This window comes from Danaus plexippus, chromosome 5, assembly GCF_018135715.1.
Source record: "Danaus plexippus chromosome 5, MEX_DaPlex, whole genome shotgun sequence".
Classification (NCBI taxonomy): Eukaryota; Metazoa; Arthropoda; class Insecta; order Lepidoptera; family Nymphalidae; genus Danaus; species Danaus plexippus.
In genome coordinates this window covers 4,746,032-4,765,911 of record NC_083539.1, presented here as the reverse complement: position 1 = coordinate 4,765,911, position 19,880 = coordinate 4,746,032, and positions in this window count along the sequence as shown.

Below are 19,880 nucleotides of genomic sequence, written 5' to 3'. Positions count from 1 at the left end.
TCTCCCCGCGGAGATACCTGTTAATATTATTAAAGAGGACCTTCAGTCCCAAAACCTGCCAGTGTTGGAAGTGCATCGCATGCACAGGCCAAATAAACGGCCGTTCGACATGGTGCTAGTGCACTTGTCCCTTACCCCGGAAGGTAAGGCGATTTATAATTTAAAATCCGTCTGCCGGTTATCCGGTCTACGTATCGAGCCGCCTCGAAACCGCGGAGCCCCGGGGCAATGTCACCGTTGCCAATTATACGGCCACTCCCAGAGGTTCTGTTACGCACGCCCGCGCTGCGTAAAGTGCCTAGGGGACCACGCAACGACCGACTGCAGCAGAGTATCGGCTACGGAGGAGCCGCCTAGCTGCGTCCTGTGCGGTCAGCGGGGTCATCCCGCGAGTTATCGCGGATGCCCCAAAGCCCCGCACTGGGCGAAAGTTGGGCGGCACCCCGGCAAAGCCAGGGAGCCGGCTCTCATCCCCGCTGCACCTCCGACAACAAACGCTTGGGTACGCCCAAGCGCCATAATAGGCCCGAAAGCCCCTCAGGCACCCCAGGCCCCTCTGGCACCTCAGGCCCCTCAGGCACCACAGGCCCCTCAGGCACCAAAAGCCCCTCAGGCACCAAAAGCCCCTCAGGCACCGAAGGCCCCTCAGGCACCGAAGGCCCCTAAGGCACCCCAGGCCCCCAAGGCACCGGCAGTAGGCCTAGCGGCTGACCTACAACTCGTCTGCGACTTCGCGAGTCTAATAGACCCCGCGGAGGTGCAGACCTTAGCAGCCAAGCTGAGGGCCTCCAACGGCAATCCTCAGGCGCGCATGCTGGCAATGTGCCAGCACGCGGGCATGTTGAGTGCCGTCGGGGCGTACCAAGCCAATGGCTGTTAACCGGACAAAACCACGCTCACTGACTGTCGCTACATACAACGCGAACGGCCTCTCTCCTCAGATAGAACTGGTGCGAGACTTCGTAGTTAAGCACCAGATAGATATACTTTTAGTGCAAGAGTCCTTCTTGAAACCGTGTAAAAGAAACCCACAGATTGGGAACTATAACATCATTAGGAACGACCGCCTCTCCGCCGGAGGAGGTACAGTTATATATTACAGAAGGGCTCTTCACTGCATACCCCTTGACCCTCCCCAGCTACAAAACATAGAAACATCAATCTGTCAGGTGAGTATGACGGGCCATCAGCCCATCATACTAGCATCCGTTTATCTTTCCCCATCAAAAACAATAGAGGATAACGACCTTCAGTCACTTCTCTCGTTAGGGAACTCGGTCATTCTGGCCGGGGACCTAAATAGTAAGCATCCTCGCTGGAACTCCCGACAATCAAATATTAGAGGACGGGACCTAGACAAGTTAGTAGACAAACTCAACATAGAGGTCACCGCTCCTCTACACCCGACGCGATACCCCTTCCATGACGGCTCACATGACAGACCTGACGTGCTCGACATAGCCCTCTTGAAGAACGTAACACTCCAGTTGCATTCGATAGAGGCGCTATCCGAGCTTGATTCAGACCACAGACCAGTACTAATCCAGCTAGGACCCCCCCAAACCGCGGCAATCCAAACAAAAAATATTACCGATTGGAAGCTGTTGGAACAGCGACTAAAATCAGACTCTTCGCAGCTATCCCAAATCCCTGACACCATAGACTCAGCAGAAGCTGCGAAGACCGCCATGTCCCTATTTACTAAACATATAACTCAAGCGTTAGACAATTCGACGAGACAGATCACGGTGTCCCACAGGGATCGTCGTGAACTGCCTCCCGAGATTAGGGATTTAATTAGAAGAAAAAATGCCGCCACTAGAGCCCATGACACAGCACCGACAGACGATAACCGTAGAACGCTACGTAATCTCCAAAGGCAAGTGAGAGAAGCACTCGCTTCCTTTCGAGAGGACGGCTGGGACAGGAAACTCTCGTCGCTCTCTCCAACGCACCAGGCATTCTGCTCGTTGCAGAGAGCAATGAAGAGCGACACTGTCTCGGTAATGCCTCCTTTGGTTAGACCAAACCGACCACCCGCTTTCGACGACAGAGAGAAGGCCGAATGTCTAGCAGACAGTTTTGAGAGTCAATGCTCCCCTAGCGACCAACCGAGTGACCCGAGTCACATAGATAAAGTCGAAGAGTACGTAGCTCAAAGACTTACGCAACCACCGGTAGACGCCGCGCTAAAAGAAACGTCACTTCCGGAAGTGACCGACATCATCCGCGCATTCCACGCTAAAAAAGCATCGGGGCCTGATCGCATCACGAATAAGGCCCTGAAAATCCTTCCGCCGCGACTAATTTACCTATTGGTCCTCATCTTCAACGCACTACTGAACGGATGCGCGTTCCCCGACCAATGGAAAGAGGCCATAGTAATAGGTATTCCGAAACCAGGGAAACCGAAAAACCTACCGAGCAGCTACCGGCCGATTAGTCTGCTCAACACTCTCGGAAAAGTCTCCGAAAGGATCGTCTTGAATCGGCTCAAACAGGAAGTGGAGAAATTAAAAATCCTCCCCAACGAACAGTTCGGCTTCAGAGCCAAGCACTCCAGCGTCCACCCGGTGCACCGCCTCACGGAGCACATCACCAAGGGTATTATAAGCAGACGTCCCCATAAAACGGGTGCAATCTTCTTCGATGTGGCGAAAGCATTCGACAAAGTCTGGCACAACGGCTTGATTTACAAGCTGTTCAAACTAAAGCTGTCAGACAGGCTCGTTCACATTATTCGAGCCTACTTGTCGAACCGCTCCTTCCGCTATCGAGTGGAGGGGACCCTATCCTCCCCCCGCCCAATAAGAGCAGGAGTCCCTCAGGGCTCCATCCTATCTCCAATTCTTTACTCGTTATACACGAGCGATATCCCGGTTCCAAAAGGACCAACACATCTCGCCCTCTTCGCGGATGACACCGCAGTTTATACCTCATCAAGGTCTCTAGATTACATCATCTCTCGACTCCAGAAAGCAGCCAAAACCTTAGGGAAATGGTTTCGCCAATGGAGAATCGAGATTAATCCAGACAAAAGCACTGCAATTATTTTTTCCAGAAATAATCGAGTAGGTATCCCCTCCCGAAAAATTTCCTTGTACGACAGCCCCATTCCTTGGCAGAAAAGGGCCAAATATCTAGGGGTCACTCTGGATAGTTATTTCACTTTCAGACCCCACATTCAGTCAGTTAGAAATAGGGCAGCCTACATCCTAGGTCGCCTATATCCCCTGATCTGCAGTAAAAGTAAACTGTCCCTTAGAAATAAGGTCACACTTTACAAGACCTGCATACTTCCAATCATGTCGTACGCGAGCGCGTGCTTCGCCCACGCCCGTCCCTCAGCCATCAACAAACTGCAAGTGCTGCAAAATAGATTCATGCGCAAAGCCACAGGCGCACCCTGGTACATCAGGAATTCCGACCTCCATAGGGACCTCCGACTTCCTACGGTAGCTGCACACTTCAAGACGATCTCAAAGAGATTTTTCGAGACCGCGACGGTTCATCCCAACCCACTAGTAGTCAAAGCGTGTGACTACTCCCCGTCACCCAACTCCCCGTTAGGCAAGAGGCGTCCAAAAGACGTTCTCCTAGACCCTGACGACATAACGACAACAGACAACACAGACGCAACGAGCCCCACGACACAAAATCACATTCACACACACCGTCTTCGCCGGCGAAGACGAGGTCCCGTTTCATACACGTCGCTCCGGCGTTCTGCCGTCGGGGGACGTCACGCAATCCAAAATCCAACTCCATCCTCCACAACAACGACGTCCTAAGCCGAGGTCCGGCCTCTTAGAGGCACCCTTGGGACGGGCGTATCCATCATTCGGGCCCTTCGGGCCCGAAGTAAACGGGTAGGTCGCATCGGGCCGCCCACCCCTCCCGGTGACGCTGTAAAAGCCAATAGGGCTAACAGCTTTTGTCAATTCGAAACTAGAGATAGTTCTATTCTCCTTTTAAACAGTCTTTTATTTCAATTCACTTTTAACAATAACTATGAATACCGATAAGTTTTTAAAATAATTGATGACATCCACAAGTTATTGTTATGTTGCATTCGTCATTGATGCTAATGGCGCCGATATGTATACAATGTATTTTATTCAATTGGCATAGATATTCATCCTTGTAAAAATATATTTTGAATCAGTAGCCTACTTGTTGGTATGTGAAACAATAGAATAGTTAATAGTTATTCTTAAGTAAAACACATAATGAATTTTCCACTCATGTTTCTTGCTAATATTAATATTTAGCTTAGTAATGTTAAGTTATGATACATTTATCTTTCTCGTTGTTTATTAAAAAAAACTACCCTTAATTGAATTTGAATATTTGATGGAAAACTCAATGGTACAGCGTTTTTCGTAATACAAATACTCATTTCATTTCATGCTTTATTTATAATGTAAATAATTACGAGTTTCTAAATATAAATATATGAATAATATTAGCTTTCGATTTCATTTTCCTACATAAAGTTTAATTGAAGTGAACAAATTGAACCTTAACAAAAGGGAGTGCCTTTTGTTAAAGTTTTGTTAATAAATGTGCAAATTAAACGTTTATTCATCAATCAATGAATGACCTTAGAATTAGTTTTCACCATTTACTTTAAAAACTGAAACTGTCTGTGCTATAAGTTATCTATATGAAGTTTTTAGGATACAGTAAATTTATTATTCTTAATCTTCTCATTGTAAATGAAATGAAATAATAATTTGAAAAAATATTGTTATTTTGGTTTAAAAAGAGAATGTTATATTTTCCTTTAATTATCTTCTTATTACGATGAATTTTACTTAAATGAAAAAATACTAATATCTTTTATTGTACATTATAGTTTAAAGTCATTTTATATATATTTTTTTTACAAAATAGCCTTTATTATTGTTTTAGAAATATGTTTTTCGCTAAAAGGAAAAAATTGTTTCAATCCATGAATCCCTTTGCACAATACACACAATATACATATATATTATATTTATACGATTTTATGATCTAAGAATTAAAAAATGGAAGAAGAAAACAAAAAACTTCAACTTTATTCTATATTTTTAATTTAGTTAAAAAATAAGCTTATAGAATACTAATAAAATAAAAATTAGAATACTAATACTTGAACTGACGTACTAAATATTTTATGCACGATTTTCTACTAAAAAAAAAAGAAAATTAAATATTTTAAATTTCGTGATTAAAACAAATCAATTCGTTTATAAAGTTAGAATTTAGTTAAAAATTAGCTTTTGCTCCCGACTTTGTTATCGCGGACTACGAAATCAGGTTCGAATGCCTGTCACGTGACTTAAAAAATTTGCTACTGTTAAGCCGTGATCCGCCGGGAACTTCAAGGATGATTTATCAATTGAATTTATGAAGGCCAGATAGCCTGTTCGTTATTCTTTTTAAAAACTATATCATATAAACATAATACATGAACGATATAAATATAAGTATATATGATTTAAGTTTTGTCATTTATTGAAACAAAAAAAGTAACATATTTTTTATTTATTTGTTTTTAATACTTGTACATTTAATATTCATTTGTTGATTTCACTTTTTAAATGAAAAGGTCTTTTATACAGATAAAAATGATATATCTTTGTTAAATTCTCTAATAAAAATAATATATATCGACTTTCCAATACCTACTGCAGATTCAAAATGTAGTTAATCCAATACAAAAGTAGAAAAATCTTGATTATTATTCTTTCATGGAAACAATATCCATGATCCATATATAAACGTAGAATATAAAACTCTTGTTTTCTTGTTTTATCTTTGGTAATAAACTTACATGTCACAATTAAAAAAAAACAAATAGCATTGGAATTAATAATTCCGTTTCATCTATTAATACCAAAACATGTTTACATCTCAATGTATGAATACAAATTGAAACGGCTTTAGGATGTGCTTTAATCACCGCCCGCATTCAAAACATACTGCAACCCAGATGGATATAGTTCTTTATTTGTCTCCTTTAGAAATTACTTTCAGAAATTGTACATTTTTATATGTACTTAGTGTACACTGGGAATAAAAACTAGTTAAATTTTTACATACATCCAAGCCCAATGCTAACTTGTTTTCTGGTTCGCAGCTCATAATACATTCCTCGTTCTATTTTAACAAAATAGAGACATTACCGAATTATATACCGTATTATTGCCTTATATAACTAGTCTACAGGCTATATATAGGGTTCTCCAATAAGAATTTATGAGCCCTTTTTATTTTCCATGTTATATTTACCCTTTTTTATGACATGTATAATGTCATAAAAAAGCGTAAATGTAACATACATATACGAGACAACACTAAATATTTTTGGCAATAGGGTTTTATGAAAATGTAAATGAAATAATGAATCAATGCAAAGTGCTGACCAAAAAACATTGTAGCTGTATATTTCATATACTCGTATGTAGGATATACGCTGTCGTTACTAACCCTTTTAAATCGCAAGAAGGCTGTGTAGGCTATATTATTTCTTAAATAAACAAAAAATAATTATTTACCTTCTGTATTAATAGCCTCGACTGCATACCAAGAAACTAAAGGTCTACCATATAGAAAAAAAATATATGAAAATCAAAAATGTTTATGTTCTAATGTTAACAAATGTTCATTCACAACTTTTCAAACATTTCAGGGAATTTTCGGATATTAAAAATACCTTATATAATATGATTCATGTAAAAAACTAAAAGATTGCTAATAGCGACATGAATCAAAAGTATAACGACCCTAAGTTTCATCAGAAAGACGGAAAAAACAACCTCATCATTATTTTAAGGGACCTGCTAGTCACGGTTACTTATTCTGCCAAAAAGAGATCAATCATCCTCAAAAAATATATTAAATATTGGTCTTCTTAAATTGATTTCGAAAATAATGGGTTAACAGGACAAAAAAAAATGTGTTATATTATAATATACTATAATTTTGTATATTGTATTTATTTTTCATCTCGGATTTTACATTTTTGGAAGTAAAATACCTAAATGGTACAGTGAAATTAATATAATTTTAATATCGGTAAATCTGGTTTTAATTATCGTCAGGATAAGCCGCACTTTGTTTGACAAGGTGGTTTGCCGTCCAAGTTATCTAAAACCAAAACCAATATATACAACTCTGACTTGCCTGCGTAGAACTCTCTCCTTCACTTAATTGAGGCGTCTGCTTGCTATTTACTTATTGTTGTATTGGAAAAGATACTACTAAACTGATTTTATGATTGGTATATTTTAACAATACAGAATTATTGAGAAATTATAGCTTTAAATAAGGATTTTATTACCTTTATATCATATTGGATACAATTTCTATAAGTTAAAATACTACGCACCATAATATTTCGGACGTTAAAGTTCTAGATTCTTTCTAGAAGATAAACTGTGAACTAGAATTTAAAAATGATATATACGAATGAATTTCTATGTATTATTTATATTTACATTGTCCCTATCGATTCTATTATTTTATGATCTTCACTTATCACAATAAACAAATTTCATATTAACTATTCTTGTGTTGATAGAAAACAAGACTCAATAAAGTATATTGCCTTAAGATTAATTGAACATCGTCATAATTATATTTTATGAAAGTTAGAAAAAAAATTTAAAAGTAATTTGGGTCGAGGAAGGGTAAACAGCGTTGTGAACGGAAATGTTAGCAGCGTACCGGTCGTTAGCTCATACGGTAACGCGAACGGAAGGGTATAGGATAGTGTAGGTAACATCACGAGCGATGCTATGAACGTATCCGGAGAAACAAGCAACAAAAAATACGAGTATAAATTCCCATCTAGTTTGTAATTATTAAGTATTTTAGTTAAAATATGTAATACAAAATATTTGACCTTAAAATTCAATAGAAAATATAAAATTAGAATATGTCATTAATTAAAACTCGTTCGGGTATATATAAATAGAGTTCTTTTGTTTTTCAAGGCAAAATATAAATGATTTCTTATTTTATTTTTACTTTTAAATCGATATATTTTAAAAGGTAAATAATAATCAGACAAAACAATTTGATTCCGCTTAAGTCGCATTGCAGTGTTGTGGCAAGACATTGCAATATCGACGCTTGTCGCAAGCCTTCCATTGAAATTCAATCGATATTACACTGCAATATCAATATCCCGAATGAAAGTTCTATCAGCTGAAGTTTCATTTGATCGGAAGTTCAAAGCACCATTATAACTTTCAGACTCCATTATTTAAATAAAAGTTAATATTAGAAAAAAAAACCTACTTATTGCAGCCTAAATTATATTTATTAAAAAGGTTTGTGAAATGTAAAAAAAAATAATATTATTCGAACAAAAATTATGTTTCTATAATTAATTTATAATACCACCTATAATACCAAAACTATTGTACACATGTAACAACTATTGTACATTAAACTTGGATAATATTCATCATCGTATGATCATATATTTGGGACCCCAAGCCACGTATATTTTTACTATTTTTTAGACTCCCACTTATTATTATTGCTCTGAAAATGAAAACAATATATTTTAAATTTTGCTTTAAACATTAATTAATACTTAAAATAAATTTTTTATTGCAATATTATACTACAATATCATATTATAAAAAACACCTACATAGGCAGGATTCGAATCGGTAACTTAACGAATATCGATTTATAGTTGCTTCACAAATGCTGCATTTACTGTATAAATAATAAATTGATCATCAATAATATATACCAAAGCCTTAACAACCTCTTACATGAAAAGTGCAATGTACAATTTATTTCTTACTGTTCATCAGTCATTGATTTTTGAAGTTATGGTTATCCAATACCTAGTTTAAGTTTATAGAAATTATTATAAGACTTAATTGAAAAGAGAATTTACATTACCTCTAGTCAATATTTCTGGTTAATACGATTGTTTGATACATTTATTGACATAAGTTTTGACACAGTCCAGAACTTTCAAAAAATACAAGAATATCTCCAAGAATTAAAGTTTTATCACCAAGAACTATGGACCGTACTAAAGTTAGTGACTTCAGCAATGCTGACGTTACACTGTTTAGAAACAATAAAATGGTCTCCACTCCGTTTTAACAAGTAGAATTGATATACAATAAGCTCCAATACAATACACTTTCTCGACTACCTTTGAACCTGAAAACCAGTTTTATTTGTGAGAATAGTATTGTATTTGGATTAATTCTTAAAAACCCTGAAAAATACGTCAAACCAATCCCTTACTCCCTCAGTTCAGTCAAAAGAGAAAAAGTGAGCTGTCTTGTTATGAAACTACTAGAATACGAATTCATACGATATAGTTGGTAAGCCACCACATCCAAGCCCTGTAATCCCCGTGAAAAAAAAGACAAACAATTCAAAACAAAATTCAAAATGAAATACAACTACTAACAAGCAATCAAATCAAAAAATCAAAACGGAATAGAACTTCTATTTATAATGTCTACGTCTGTCGTTTTAGAAACAGAAAACAATTGTTTGGCGTAGATATAAATTTTTAGGATTCCAGCGCATGTTACTTGGTAATTTTGTTATGTTTATTTTATTTAGTACCGTCAAATCAACTTACTGTTTGATTTTTATACTAACTTTAGTCTTTAATAAATCTTGACTATCAACCAAAACCATAAAATTTAGGAAACCTAAACTCCTTTTTAAAAAATCATGAAATGAAATTAATAAAATCTTAGTCGGTTTACACACTCATTAGGTTCTAGATTGTTTAAGGTCCTTAAGGTAAAATATCAAGACTGATTTAGTATCTTATGCTTTATAAGATAAGATTCATATTCGAACAATATACGTTGTAAATAGTTGGCATGTGTCTTCAGGTATTATTTATAACGCCACAAGTTCTAACTGCGCTCGTTAGGGACAATATGCTTACGGTACAGACCATGCAGTCCTTTATTCGCCTTAATTGCTGGCTTTATAATAAATAATATTAGAATAGAGAATCCAGAATACCGTATAATTTAATATGACTTACCTGTGACTATAAAACAATATCTTCGTATCACCTTTGTGGATCATAGTCATTATAAATTCATTAAGATCGTAATTTATTATTTATTTCAGAACAAATGTAATTCAGCGCTGAAGTATCAATAAAATAGATTCAACAGCACATATATAATCTGATTTCCGCAAAAAAAAATTCAAGGTAGTCTTTAAAAAATATAAAAATCTAAAGATCCATCATCATCATGGGCCATTAAATGTAAGATATACATCTACCAAAATTATTCGAAGACTTGTGAGGAAACCTTTAATAATAATAAAACGAAAATTTGTTTAAGTAATAAAAATAGTACTAGGTGTATGACAATAAGTATTTTAGTAAAATAACCGATAAATAATGCAAGAATTAAACATTAATCAAAAAGCTAACCAATCAGAGAGAAGAACTCAACTAGGCCGTTAGAAACTGTAATTCGCATATCGATGCAGGACACTGTTTTACTTAATTTTCTAAACAAAAATATATTTTTGTTTACTTTCCTACCTATGAATTTCCTTTCCTTTTGATTTTCCTTTCTGTAAAATTTATTGATACTTATTTAAAGCGACAAACATGAAATTAACAGAGTATTGATCGAATGACTTAGAAGTCTTATCATATTACTGCACCAAACGGTAGCGTATTAATATATGTACTCGTATATTTATTAATAATATTAGCTTCTTTTACTTAAGGGGTAAGAAACCTTAAAAAGTAATTAATGTTTTTAAAATTTTTAAACATCTTACATAAAAATAATTAAACTTTTTTATGAATAACTATTTTAACATACAATAAAGTAGGTCAATATTTTTTTTTTAAATTACTCACTTTATAAAACTATGAACTGTCCCATAAACATATTTGGTCAAAAAGTTTTTGTAATATTAATGGATGTTGATGAAGTTACCTGTGGCTATAATTAATTTACAGCCACATTAATGAGAAGTAAATATTGGCTTATGATATAGTCCTGTAAACACTATTATCATACCTGAGCAAAATGCTTCTGGTGATTCCACTTCGCATAATTTACAATTTCTTTGTCATTACGCTACCTTTTGAAACACAAATTTAAATTACGCTTATTTTACACTTCAAAAGTTTCGTTGATTGTATAGGGTAAATAATTAATCTTAAATATTGTTGTTAAGTCGCGATTAAAAACTCATTAATTTATATGGAATGAATGATTTGAATAAACAAATAATTTATAATATTCCTTGTCATTCGTTAACAAGCTGCGACTTTTTGTATCAACAAGATTTAATATTTCACAAAGATAAAAATATATAAAATGTAATATAAAATCATGCAATGTGTTTATTACTATTTTAAGCTTTAACTTAAAAAAAAAATTAAGAAGAAATAAAAATCTATCAAAATATACTCCTAACACTCGTAAAGTAAACTTTTATCATATTATTTAAATTACATAAATCCTGTTTAAATGAGAAATCAAACTCGTTGTAGGTTAGAAAATAGGCCGACTTTTTTTATAAAGTCCATAACTTTAAACTAGTTCCCTTAAAAACACAGCTGTGTTATTTATTAGGCAAAATAAAATGTGAAATTATGAGACGATATAAAACTGTTTTACGAAGGCTAGTTGGACAATATTAAATATAGTAATCGATTACAAACAAGCAATCTTATTAATATATATTTTTTTACTTTGATAATATACTTTTCAACCGAATCTTTTCATGTACTTTAAGAATTGAATTAATTTTTATATGTTGGCGACCTAGATTGTTTAGATTCATAAATAAGACCAGCAGAAGGCGCTGAGTCGGTATCTAGATTATTTAAAATAAAAAGGTTGCAACGTAGGTTCTTCTTCTTCTTCCTGGCAATTATCCCAGCATTAGCCAGGGTCTGCCTTCCTGCTCAAACTCCTCCACTTTGCACGGTCTTTAGCAAACGTAGGTTATGTGTATTCTTTAAACACACTTTATAAATGTCTGAATAAAGATTTTTGCGGGGATGGAGCCGAATGAAATCTAAATTAAATATAAATACTTAAATTTAACAATGCTAGATAGTTGAAAATGAATGTGAAAATCAATACTAAATAAAGTAAGGGTCACTTAAATCGAAAAGTAAAACAGTGCTATTTAATACTGTTTTATCTTCATACATTGACTAATGATGTTTTCACACTAGTTCCATTTTACGTTTTGCAAAGAATCGTCAAAAAATACTTTTAAACCTTAACATAATTAATCCTAACAATCAGTAGCTCATTATAATTAAGTACATATAATTTAAATAATACTTGTTTAAAATAAAGGAAGGTAAATTGCCAGTCATCAAGATAATATTTTTTAAGAACACTTGAAACAATTTTCGAAGAAAAACAAGAGACTTTGAACGGCTTCTTTTTACTTGACCCTTGCAACGTTTTAAAGAATAAGATAAAGAGGTAACTTAGTGTTTGAAGCTTCGACCCTTTTTTCTTTTATCTTGTTAGAAGATCTTAAGACCAGTCCTTAGAATGATATAATGACGGATAAAGGTGTCTATGAAAGATAATAGATACTAACTGTAAGGTGACCGTTTGCTCTTTACTACGCTCACAACCTATATTGCATACTCATGCATACATACATACAACAAATTACCACATTAGAACTACCATAAAATCAAATATTTTGTTCATCTTTTGGCAATGTGTTCTTCTATACAAATGTCTTATTTATGATTTAAGCTTGTTGTATTTTTAATCGAAACAACAAATTTGGCAATGAAACTGTGTTTCTATTTTGAATTAACCAAACCTTTTTATTTCAACCTTGTCTTGATAAACTTATTAAAAAAACTATACTAGTGTTCTGAATCCACTATTTTCTTAGGGGACATGTATGATTTGTATTTTTTTTAATTTTATTCTACTTGTTATGCAGTTTTATATGATAAGTATATTGTTTTATATGATAAGTATATTGAGAAAGGGATAAAAAATACGTAATGTACCAATTCGCAGCCATCTTACATTTGCAGTGTTACAAAATTTATTAACACATCATAATAAATCTTAGCAAAATGAACTATGTTACTTATTTCTTAGTAATTGTGATGTTTAAATTGAAAGACATGGTGATTTGTGCTGCGGAAACCGAGTTCCCGGTATATGTCAGACCAACTGAATTACTAGCATTTGATTCTAAACAAGCTCTAAGGAATGTTAATTAGCAGTCGTGTAAGTGATAACGTACTAGGTAAGTAATATCTGTATCTTGAGACATAAAATTTAACAATAAATGCGATTTTTCTTAAATATTTACAACAGAATTGTATTCTTGTTTACGTTGCACTTTTTTAATATGAACTGTTTAACTGTTTTATTAAAAATTAAACGTCACTTAAAAAATTCACTTAAAATTTAAATGGCATAAGTTTCCGTTTATAAAGGCCAGCAAAGAACAGTTCCATTATGAATGGCTACCGGAAAATTGAAAAAGCAGTCTTCATCTGTGTAATATTAACTTCGCTATTTAAATTAATCACTCTTATTTTCCTCCTTGCAATTTATCTTAGTATGAAATAAGAATTACTTGAATAAATTAATTTATAATAAATGTCTAAAAATAAAATGTTTACAACATATCTTATATATTACAGTTACAAATATTACAGCAGTATTTTTATAGAATTATTTTCTTATATCCATAATTAAATTTTCGATTAATCTTTTAAATATTCAGATAATCTTAAGGAAAATATGTAAATAAATACCATCTTCCTTATCGAAATTGGTTATTGGTATCCTTTGTTCTTAACAACGGAAGAGATAAAAACGCTCTACTGAAGAAATTTAAGTTTTAATTACGTTAAATCTCTTAATTTTTTTCCTTTTAATTGAATGAAAGTATTGCAAAAGCGTATTTTTATAATTTAGAGTAAAAAATCCAGTAGGTTGTCCTAGGCTTAATTGACAGGTTTAACAATTTGGTGGGAATCCAACACGTAATCATTCTGTCCAGTGTTTAAATATTTACGTGGATTTGTGTTTTTGTTCCGTAAAAACTTTTTATCCTCGTTTTTTTATTTATTATTTAACCGTTTCCCACACATCGATGTATTTTTAGCTCACTATATGAATTTTATTCATATACATTTGTATGTTGTAACTATGCAGTTATTTGCACATTCGTTTCTTATTATTAATAAAACTATGAAATCCATGTTACTTAACACATGTCTTATTCAATCTCATTTTAGTATAAACTTAAATGTTTTTGAAGGGTTTCTACTGCTGTTAGTAAAGTTTTAGTTGATTTTTTATTTTAATGTCGGAGACTGCACCTAGGAATATAAAATAGTGCTCTTAAAATGATGAGAACACTTAGCACCCTACTTCCAGTTTTTCTAACCGAAAATTTAAAACCTTTTCAGAAATATAAAATCATTTAGTGTTGTATTATGATAGTGACGGAATTTAATATTTAAATATGTTATACCTCGAGTTATGTAATCAAAATATATTTTAAAATAAATTAGTTTACTGAAAAAACAATCGACAACTCTGAAAGTAAATTTAAAGAGACTATGTCAAATTCTGTCCCAATTAGTTAAATAAATCGTGAAAGACGGTATTTGTTAACATCGAAAACTAAGGACGTATGATAAAAAATAAAAACTTAAAGTTTAATTTACTTTTTTGGAGTATAAATATCATTTATTAAAATTTACAATGTTTGGACTAAAATGTAAGTATGGACCATGATTTATATTTAAATCTCATTTGTTATATTCTGTATTTTACATGTAACAAAAATTGTTATAGTTTTGGCATTGATATTTAGTTATATTTTAAGATATATTAAGTTTTTAAGGTAAATTCGGTTTTATCTCTATTTAATTTTTAATTTATTATTCTCTTATTTTTATTTAATTTATTATTCTCTTAAAAAAATATAGATTTATAAAACGTTTTCTGTTTGAAATGATGCTTAACTTGGTCCATTGTATCTTACGACTGTTTGCTTTTAATAATGACAATAAAATAGAACCTGATGTATACCGTTCTACTATTATTACTATTATATTAGCCCCAACTTTGTATAGCGAAAGTTATATTACATACACCATTCAGAATGTTATTCAAGAATTTTCTATCTAAAGCTCCCTTCAAAGTGAAGTTTTTAATTAAAAGAAGTATTCATATAGCATTCAATCGTTTGTATGATCTCGATGTTCTATAGAAAAACTAAACGTGGTATTTCATATTTATACCCTACTTGGATATAAAAATAAAATTCTATAATCAAGAAGCCTTTATAACAAGGTAGGAAGAATTGTCTTAAAATATAAGCGAGATCGCTTAACTGGCATAACAAAAACAATTATTATTCACATATAAATATAAAAAGATATTGTTTAAGGATATTATTAATATTATTTTAAATATAGTCACATTATAAAATGTTTCACTAAGTATACGACAAAGGGTATTGTAATAATTGAAATAAATTTTAGAGACTTTGTTCAACAAAAGCGGAACAGTTTTCTAATAGTGTTGTTTTACGGAGGAGACAAGTCGAACTACACGGCTTCACGTTCCTAAGGGACAACCTGCTGCGTACTTAATTGAAACATACGATACACTTTAAAACTACTTAAGGAAGTTAAGAAAAACGGTAAAAAAGTTATGTGAGGATGTTCTCAGTAAGTAAAACAATTTTATTGATCTTTGTTGCAGGCAAGATATCAGCAGCCTCTGTTGGCGAAGTTTACTTCACCGGGATTCTTTTAAACGATTAGCTATAATATATTTGTATAGACCTCTGTTACGGTAATATAGTTTGAGAAGTTGTTGATATTTTTTTACTGTGTTTATGGAACATTTTTTAAAGTAAAATATTTTAATTTTTAATCATTTAAGATTCCTTATGTATGGCTCATTTTCAAACGAAAACAAATAAACAGAAAAATTATTTAAGTGCAAAACGTTGTCAGAAGCTGCAGGCTATATGGCATAGAGATTTTTATGCGACGAGTAACTTGAACAGCAGACTCCAGATCAATGCTATAATTTACATAATTCAATTGATTCAAACCTGCCCAAATATTTTATATCCGCTAAATGATATTCAATATCCTAAATACAAGATCAGCTAAGCACAATACCAGCAAGTAGTTTACATGCTTTTTATATAGACATAAACAATGTTTTTAATGTACACCAAAATCACAAACTTGCTGCATAATTTCCGAATTCACAAGGAATAAAATGTAATTCCAATTAAAATTATACATAACTTGATTCAACAATGATACGGTCAGGGATATTTCGGTTTTATTAATTCATAAATTTCATATTTCATAAGGTCGTTCTAGCCTTTGATAATATATAAGATATAATGCCAAAAAAGTCGAACCCTTTTTAACTTGGACCGGCGCCTTGATTGTAAGTCAGTTAAATTGTATAAGCAACAAAAAAATAAACAAGCTCTCATCCTAAACTTCCTAAACATAAAAATCCTAATTCTCAAAATTAAGTACCTAAACCTTGAACAGATATTTAATAATGTGAAATAAAAAAGATAAAATTTTTAAAAGGCAAACTTAATAATATAAAATTCGACTCTTGCGATTTCTATGCAACAGCAAGATGAAATTTGTGTAGCTATTCTGTTAAACCAATAAAGGCTACGTCAGAAAGAGAAACCTTGTTTAGATTGGAATTTACTTTTATTTTGAATATCATCACATTCATCCATCCACATACATCGTTACACAATCCAGTTTTTGAACAAAGGCTCCTAAACAAAGCCGTTAGAATCCTACATTTATACAAAATATTAGGTTTATCAGTTGATATTTTTTACCTTTTTTGAGAATTTTTTTTTAAACGTTAGTTATAATAAATTATTGTTTAAAAGATGCTGGTTGGGTAAATCAAGTTAATAAAATTTTTTTAAATTTAAATCTTATTCAGATAAATTAAGAGTTAAAGCAGTCAATCAGTAATTTAGTAAACTGGAAAAACTCAATATAAAATATTACAATTTAATTACATAAGATAAAATTTTCCATCCTTTCAATCAAAGGGTGTAAGGAAGAGTTTGTTGAAACTTTTATCACGTTACTTAACAAACAATACATATGACCTATACTAATAATTCCTATTCAAATTATCATAATTAAATTATAGGAAACCCTGGTATTTTGACCTAGTAATATATTTAAATGGAATATGACAGGCGAGACTTTCCTCTTCGCAATATATGCGGCTTGAAGAATTGAAACGTAAAATTGAATTTGAATATTTGATGGCGAAGCTCTGTGGGGAAAGTGTTTTTTATTCGGTGGCAATCCGCTTGCATTAGTTCTTTTTAATAAATTTCGTCTTATATATTACATTAACCCTAAGGCTGACAACAATTAAATTTATTAATAATAGCACAATAATAATTAATCCGATAAAGAAATTATATTTTCTTAAATAGTCCTGAATGAAAATAAAATACGGACTATATCTATTACTAGAATAAAATTTATAAAAATAATATACATTTAACCTTTGAAATTTAAATATTGCTTAATAAATTTCTCAAAAATTATCACGGTAAAACCGTATCATGAATTTAAGCCATATACGACATATTTTAAAAATTAATAGGTTAAACCAATTTACAAGAACTTAATACTGTAAAAGTTCATACTTTATATTCTACAAATACTGTTAATGCTCATTTTTGTGCATTGCTAAGATGTGTCTGTGTTGATAAATAGATTTCTGATATGTTTACTCAAAAACTTTGTATTTTTATAATAACTTACAGTTTAAAAAAAGCCAAAACACATATAAATATAAAATCACTTTATCATACATATACTTTGTATGGATTATATTAAAATAGCAAATATGGAATTAAAAATTATCGCCAAAAGCAGGATCCAAATCAGGAACCTCCGGACTATCGTCATCTAGTTGCCTTCGACGAAATTTTCATTCTTCATTTTTTATTTGAATTTCTCTTAATGTGTTATATTGTTTTAATGTTAAACACATTATTAATCTAACATAAGAGTTTCAGAACTGTGTGACAGATCAATAAGTGACCTGTGTCAATGTTTGCATAAAAAGTCTCGTTTATTTAAATTTGTTGTTTTAAACCAAAATTATTGAAACAAAACTTATGTACATTTTGCATAAACTCTACAGCTACAAGTTCTCAAATTACAAGAATCTTTAGCAAATATTAATTGGAGAGGTAGTACTACCAGCTCTGCCCCCATTCGAAGACAAATACTTAAGACTTAGTTTGCAAGTGGTGTTATGGAAACTATACAATGAATGTTTAAGTTTCTTCATACTTAGGAAAGTGTTACCTGTTACTCAGAGTACATACGTGCAAGATATTGCAATATGATAATAGCGAGACAATAATGTAGCACCAGTTTTCATTTTAAAGCAATATATAATTACTACTTTGTAAAGTAACTTTGTTATGTTTAAAAAGTTATAAAAAGTTGTCAATATTTAATGTAATTCTCATAATTGGTATCTTATTTTATCGTAACTTCTAATAATAAATAATAATTTGAGCTCTAATATATGTATAAAAGAAAATTTTAATAATAATTTGTACTATAATTAACACCTTTCCTTTTTATAATTTCAAGTTGATTTATGACCTAAACATTTTATTTTCTATCAAAAGTAGAAATAGTTGAAATATTTTGTCAGTCATTAATGATCCACAGTTTAATTTGACAAGAAAATATTTTTTAATTTATAAATACTCGTAATAATTCATTCTAAGCGAAATCGAATTCGAATAATTAATAATAAGCGAATCGAAAGCGAGTTGACTTCTCATGACGTATGACAGTACAAAATAATAGATATCAATGTGGCTAATTGATAAATAAACGAATATCGCTCACGCGTTCGCTAATATTTACACGAATTAATCATTTGCTAACTTATAATATACATAAATGTTATTAGCAATTGAAAAACCAAGAAGTAGCAATCCATTTTCAATTTTCAGTGACGAACTTTTCTTAGAGCAATAAAAGTATTTACTGGAAATTTTCAAGCGGGTGTGCAATCAAGAAGTCTTGGATGGTAGAGGTTCAAGTTTTCTTCGAGTCAATCCCTTTTTCTGTGAAGAGTCCTTTTTCATTTATTCGCTGTTCGGACGCTAGAGAAATTTCTAAACTTTCAAAATTGATTTTACATTTTAATAAATATTTTCATAAACTTCGATTTTCAATTACAACAAGCCTGTCTCCATTTTCCACTATGGATCCGTTTGTTATGGTCAAATCAAAATTTTTAAATATTTTAGTAACTACTATTAAAATTATAACTTAAGGTACTTTTATGTAATGTTTTTGAAAATTTTGTAATCATTTCTCTCTACTCTAGGCTTATACAACATTTTTAAGCTTCATAATAGTACACCGTTTAATAATGTTATATAAGTAAAAAATCCTTTACGTTTTCATTAATCTAAATTGGTTATGATATACATATGATAACTTTCAAAAATAAAAAGATTCAATACAAGTCCATTATGCATGATGGTGGTTTCTAGACAATTCACAGGTGCATTGAGTAACACAATTGGGTTCGTTATCCAGACATATTGTTCACTAGTCTTACTGCCGATCCCAATCACACCTGATTTATAGTCTCGAGAATATTCGATTGCTTTAAAGATTTTCAATTTGTACATGTCTGAACGAAAGGCATTTAGAGTTTCACGAATATGCTTTGAATAAAAAATATACTATTACGTTTTGTGATCTTAATTATATTGCCGTTATGTGGAATTATTTTATTTTATTAACTTAAGTACCCGAATTCATGATTTAG